Source organism: Branchiostoma lanceolatum, chromosome 5 (genome assembly GCF_035083965.1).
Source record: "Branchiostoma lanceolatum isolate klBraLanc5 chromosome 5, klBraLanc5.hap2, whole genome shotgun sequence".
Classification (NCBI taxonomy): domain Eukaryota; kingdom Metazoa; phylum Chordata; class Leptocardii; order Amphioxiformes; family Branchiostomatidae; genus Branchiostoma; species Branchiostoma lanceolatum.
The window spans coordinates 5,395,949-5,402,814 of record NC_089726.1 but is presented as its reverse complement, the minus strand read 5'-3'; the positions used below and the strand labels follow the sequence as shown (position 1 = coordinate 5,402,814).

General features: G+C 42.5%; 1 long non-coding RNA gene across 1 annotated transcript; it reads right to left on the bottom strand.

Moving 5' to 3' along the window:
• Positions 1–3,285: 3,285 nt before the first annotated feature.
• Positions 3,286–5,758, bottom strand: LOC136434576 (uncharacterized). Its single transcript, XR_010755766.1, has 3 exons — positions 5,565–5,758; positions 4,297–4,476; positions 3,286–3,737 (listed from the first exon to the last, which is right to left on the bottom strand). It is a non-coding gene; the product is annotated as an uncharacterized lncRNA (long non-coding RNA).
• Between the last annotated feature and the right edge of the window lie 1,108 nt (positions 5,759–6,866).

Sequence of the window (6,866 nt, the reverse complement as noted above, 5' to 3'; positions counted from 1 at the left end):
TGAGTATGGCCTTAGTATTCTTTCACATTGACAGAAATTACCAAAACAAACTGACACGAACAATAAGTTCTATTATGTGTTTTGTTTCAAGTTTGTGTAATGAGATATGTTTATAGAGTTGTTAGAGCAAACAAATCACTTTTTACACAATAAATGGCATCTTTTGATGACTAATGGGGACTTATTGGCGACTAATGGTCCCAAATAGGCGGCCAATATTGGAAACTAGTTCGAGACTAGTTCGTGTCTAGCTATATCGCGTCCATTAGCCACTTGCGTTTTTTAACTTTCTTAAACTATCGCCACTGCAGGAAACAAATTGACGTTCATTGAAGACCGCGTGGAAACAACTTGGCAACTGTGCGAGACAAGATGGCGACTGTCAGTTGTAACTAGTCGCCAAACAGTTTCCGTCCAGTGAGACAGGGGCTTTAGAATCATGAACGTTCTCATTGTAAATAATCCACAAACGGTTAAAAATATATCAATAAAATACACCAGTAAAACACCCGTCTTTTCTTAAATTACATCAATGTGATACTAGTAGGCAGAATCTATTGGTCAACATAGGGGTTAGCAAATCTTTTTTAAAAATCACCATATTTCGCTCCCTTCCTAAATATTGATACAAGAATAGAGAGATACATAGACTTTCCTGATATATAAGGACAGATTCTTTCACTTATGTTTAAGTTCAGCTTTGCACCCTCGCCCCCATAATTATACAACCTCTTTTAATAAATGTATATTCACCATGATATTAGATACGATATACATCGGTTTAAAAGTTAAAAGTTTTACCAAACATATGCTGAGAACTATGCGCAATGTATATGTGTCACAGTAGAGATTGGAATTCAGGAGATTTTGCAATTCTCCTGATAGAGATTGGAATTGCAGTACGCACATGGATGACTAGGAGAATAACTCCGGACGTATGTAGCGACAAGTTCTCTGTCTCAAATACCTGGTCTGATATACTGTAGATAAGCTTTTGTTACTGTAGACTACAGTGTAGTGATACAATGGAAACGCAAATTCGCGGTGCCGTAGTATCGTTAAGGACGGGTCGCCACATCATTCGTTCGTTGTTCGACGCTTTGTTCGAATTTCGTGGGAATTTGTGGTATTTAAGGTAGCAGAACACATTATTCTTCCGCAATTAAGTTCGTAGTTCGGATAGGAAGTAGTGCGTCACAGAAATTGACAAAGCCTTAGAGATTATTCTATGCACGTCAGCGAGGCGGAAACTGAAGTGAACTGTAACGTTGGGGAAACACGTCAGTTTTAAGACTGTATGAGCGGAGTTATGATGTTTGTTTTTGCTAGCGTTAATTTGCGCCTAGATAGATGGTTATCGCCAACTGCTGTGCGTCGGCTGCAGCACGATGACCTCCGTTAGGGGTCATATAAAAATAGCTTTTAAAAGAGAACGAGCAGGCAAGCTTCAGCTCATTTTCACATATTTTGTACATTGAAAGCAAACGTATTCAATTGTTGTGATTTCATTGTGCACCCTGCTTTAAATCCCCATAGGTGTTCTGCTACCTCAACTTAAGACATGTTAGAAATCCCCAGTACATTTTTTTTGGGAACGTGTGTGTACAGGAATTCCGATCCCATCCATAGAATAAGCTAAGAAGAAAAGTAAGCGAGAAAAAGAGTGAGCGAGAATTTTGGGGTTTACCCTGCGGTGACATGCCAAAGATGGGAAAAATGTCGTCAAAGGATAATCAGTCTATTGCGAAACGTCCTATATGTCGTAAATAAGCATTTGCATAATTTTTCATGGCAAGATGGCATCTGCGGGCCATTCTGCGCCGATGGACTATGTTAGCACTGTAGGATTTATTAGTAGAAGAGTAGTAAGGATAAGCGGCAGCATCGTTGCCAACTGGTGCGCAATAGACGTTGGGCAGGGTAACTTGGGGTAATCTCAAAGCAGATCTCCACGTGCACGGTGCACCAAAAATCGTATATGCTAGCCAGAGAAGCTCCAGTCAGCCAGATAAGCTCCAGTCCGCACCGTACGGACTGGAGCTTATCTGGCTGACTGGAGTTTCTCTGGCTAGCATATACGATTTTTGGAGCACCTTGGAGATCTGCTTGGAGATTAAACTTTGGGTTTGTTCAGCTCTATGACTGCTTGCGCCTGGTCACTGCTAGCGAGTTTAGCAGCCACAAAACTTTCGGTAAGTGTAACCAGGGTCCGGGATGTACCGGTTGTCAGATACAGGCATGAATGAAGATGTGCCCTGGTATTTATAGTTTTCTTTGTCATAGAAAAGCTCGTCTTATTCTGATCTTAACCCTTGTCGTGCTGGATTTCCAGAGCAAATATATATTCCCACTGCTGAAGTGCCCAAATACCTTTGAAACAAACGGTACTAGTTTGATATTGCTCATTCTTCGTTACTACGCTTTACAACCGCGCGGGTGCAACGTACGCATTCTAGAAATACCTTCACCCCGACAATTGTCAGAGCTAGCATAAAGCACGTGCAATCCGACAATTGTCGGGCTCAGCAGGACAAGGGTTTTAAAAGACCAGTGTCACTTACTGTATCACTGAATACAGGAATAAATTTGAAGTCTTGTCTGTTGTGATACCATGTTTTATCGCTTCAATTTTTGTTACAAGGTTTGTGGCGTCTGAGTTTAAAAATGTAGGCATCTTTTTTGGCCCACATTGTTTCTTGTTTGTTTTGCACGCTCGTATTCGATTGGGAGTTGACAGATGGTGAAATCCTTAAATTGAGGTACTGTGGCCTAGCCATGGTATATGTAAATATACTGTAAATAGATTCTTAAGTTCGCGGTAGGGGAGTGTTCGCGGTGGTTTCAAGTTCGCGGTTGAGGAAAATGGAGTGTTCGCGGTGGTTTCAAGTTCGCGGTTTGAAACAATAGTAGCGCTACAGTGATATACATGTAATGGATGGCGCCTTTAACGGACAGCCAGTCGGAAATCAAGCCAGTGCGCAGCCGCACACCTGACTATCGACTCAGCAAGGTTGTTATAGACGGACAGAACAGTCGCCGTGGTCAGTGCTGGCGTGATCAACTGTTGCTAATCTATATACTACAATACCGCTTTTGTTATCTGCGATGGAGCTTTACTACCATAGTAATGGTAATCAAACTTACCCTAGCTTTAGAGGGTCACTGTTACATTGTTAGTTTTCACGCATATTCACCGTAACAAGTGCCTCCAACATATAATAATGCTGTATACTATACAGTACGTATGTACTGTATAGTTGGGTTGGCGGCCAGAAGACAGAGCGCGTTGGGCTTTTAGAATTTCATTGTGAAGAGGTCACAGCGAAAACCGGAACATGAAACCACCGCTAAAATTTAAACATTTACAGTAACTTAGACTTTGTCATACTTTCGACAAATAACCCCCTTTGTTTGCGCGCGCTTTTCGAACTGCTCTCAGAATTACTCAAATTTAAAACAAATAGCGATTCTAAAACCACAATAACGCAAAATGTGAATTTTGGCGCCTGTGCCACTTGTAGGTATGTACTCAATCGTGGGCCTTACAACGATAGACCAGGAGTCACCCAACCCCATCCCACCGTCTGTGAGGGTTAGTCCCTCCCTCGCACCGCCGGCGTCGAAGCTGGCGAGCAGAGCAGTGAAGTCACCGGCCAGGTTCGGCAGGGCCTCGGCGACGGTTCCGGGGTGGTACATCGGAAACGTCCCCATTCCAACCTGCAGGCTTTGAATGGCACCTGTACGTGAAAAGAGTTTATTTGAAAAAAATTAGAAGACTGGAATCTTGCTGTTTAGCCCTTGTTGTTTAGGCATTCTTATTCTAACAATATACAAAAAATGTCAATTGTGCTTGTCGGTCAGTGGCAAGACTCTGCTAATGCTTCGGTCCTATTTCCAATCCGGGGTCCGGCCGGGCTGTTTGCGAAAACGAAAAATAAAAAATGCATATCAAGAAAATATACAATTTATGGTTAGAAGTAATTTTTTTACGTTTTGTGTCTTTTGTTGTCTTTTATACCATATTTTTCGTTCCCACAAGCTGCCCGGCCGGGCCCCGGATTGGAAATGGGACCGAAGCATAACCGGGCTGAGGTTTCCACTTTCGTGAGCGTCGCCTCTAACCAGCCTTCAGCCAATCAGAAAACCGAACCGGTTGCCTGATTGGCTGAAGGCTGGTTAGAGCCACGCTCACAAAAGTGGAAACCTCAGCCCGGTTAGCAGAGTCTTCTTAAAGTATATCATATTGGCCGCAAAGGAGAGTGTGGTCAACAGTACTTTTGCTGGGCGATTGCTCACCTTGAATGGTGTCGCCTGGTGTAAGGCTGTCGAACTGCGAGGAAGTGAAAGCGAAACGTATTTCGACACCACCGATGTTGACGGTGTAGATCAATTTGAACACACGCCCCGGACGGAACCAGTTTGCGACAGCTACACCTCCGCTGAGAATCGACGTCGGCCCCTTGAATCTAATATTACCTGTCGAAACACCGGAAAGAGGGTTACAGATTATCCAATCATCATCACGTCAGTACTATTGCTATATTGATCATTACCGAAATGAAAACTGGAGGTATAGTTTTTGGCGTGTCTGTGTGTGTGTGTGTGTGTGTGTGTGTGTGTGTGTGTGTGTGTGTGTGTGCGTGCGTGCGTGTGTTTCCGGTTTTGTAGTCAGCATAACTGTAAACTTGGTAGAGAAGACCATCATCGAAAATAGATTATGCTAATTACATCCTTAGTCCCTTGGGTAGGATAGTTACAGTCCTTAGGACAGTAAGAGTCCTTAGGATGAGACGTTGAACCCATGATACATTTGGCAGACAAAACAATTGTGCAGCTGAAAGCCGCGGGGCATTTTGGATTGTATATGAGTGTCAGTGCACTCGAATGTGTATTCGTGTGTGTATATGTGTGTGTGTGTGTGTGTGTGTGTGTGTGTGTGTGTGTGTGTCTGTGTGTCTGTGTGTGTGTCTGTGTGTGTGTGTCTATGTGTGTGTGTGTGTGCGTGTGTGTGTCTGTGTGTGTGTGCGTGTGTGTGTGTGTGTGTGTGTGTGTGTGTGTGTGTGTGTGTATATTATATGTGTGTATGTGTGTGTGCGTGTGTGTGTGTTTCTGAATGTACAAATGTCTAATTATCTACTTGCCACCGGGCCCGGGAATTGGGATAGTATTAGGTATGTACTTAGATCTTGAAAATATGGAAGTTAAGCCCGACTTTGCGCCATCCAACAACTTTCTGACGTAGCGCAGTGGAAATCCTAAGACAACAAATTTCTAAAAGCTCCTCAATGTTTCACAATGATTTGAGATCTTAGAACTCTCCTCAGATTTGATTACTATGGCCCAGTCTCACACACTTTTTTTTGTTACCAGGGAGCTATTTTAGAGTGTTACGAGAGTCAGGGTTGACTAAATGTTGTACCTGGGGCTCCTACACTAGCTACCCTAAAAAAATAGGGGTAGCGAGTGTAGGAGCCCCCGGCAGAAATAGGATGGCACACAGGCTATAAATGTTGTGGCAACAGAGCTGATATGTTGAAGTACATAGAATAAATCAAGTTTTATACCAGCATCCTGTAGTTGGCCGAGGTCAGTTAGAACGTCACCAAAGCCTAATTCCACCATGGTTTGTGGGAGTGCGTTGAAAAGGGGCAGAAATGCCTCCTCCAAGACGCCATAGTTGACACACGGGATGATTACGTTAAGCCACGGTTTGGGTGCGCAGACACCTGTTGAGCTCACCACCTTACAGGGGTCTGGGGGTGTGAGGTCTGAAACAACATGTTTGGTTTATTAGATTTCCACTAGTGATACATCACTACTCTTCCTGCCGTTCCTGAAGTCTATAAAATGAAATATACTAATACAAATGCAGTAACTGAAATATACAACAAAATATACATCTTATTAAGAAAAAAACTTGGATAAGGCGAACTCAAAATCTGAGGCATCGGTGGTCAAAAATGATACAAATCAATATGTGAGTTATGGATAAAGTAATGAAACAAGGTTGTATGAAATAACATTTGAAAATTAGAACATGATATAATGTCAAAGAAAATACGGGGATCCCGTGAATAAAGAAAGCATTTTAATACTAAACGAGCCGAAATGATTGCATTAGGGACGACCGTAGCACTAGAAGCATAATGTGATTCCCAAGAGATTAAGGTAAAAAATTCCACACACGTAGACCAGCCACGTCGTTCACTGGAAGAAGCGCCACAAGGACTAGCAAAACTAGGAACCTGTAAAACGGATAAAAGGACATGCAGATATGATCATGTTGAATGAAAGATTAAGACATACTTTTTGCATCTGTCTGATTATGTCCACCTTTATATCCATACACAAGACCAGAGGAGAGTGTTATTTTCTATAGATGACACCTTTATGAATACAAAATCAACCAAACTTGTAAGTTAGAAGCAATCGCAGATGGATAGATAAAGAAACCATGTTTTTTCAAGTTGTATGTGTATGGGATGCATCGGATAAAGACACAACAGTATCCGTGCGTGCAAGAGTTTGGCTTGTTTTGTGCCACTTCGCCCCTATTTTACCTTTTCAAAATGGCGATAAAATTGAAGCAACGGAACCATCATTATCATGGTCTTTAGTCTGGAGACAAGCGTTATTGATCTCGCCAACGTGCCGTAAGTCCAATGGTAATTGAGATACTATCCGCTTTACCGATATGGAAACATGCATGATGCAATAGTGGCAGCTGGTATTTTGTAAAATTTCAGAGAAGCCACGAATTAGTGTAGCGTACAATTATCTATTTTGTCCCGGAGGCAAGATAATTATGTTTTTAACTTTTTGTTCTGAACTGCCTCACGTTGGCGACCACGAGGTCACAACGTGCA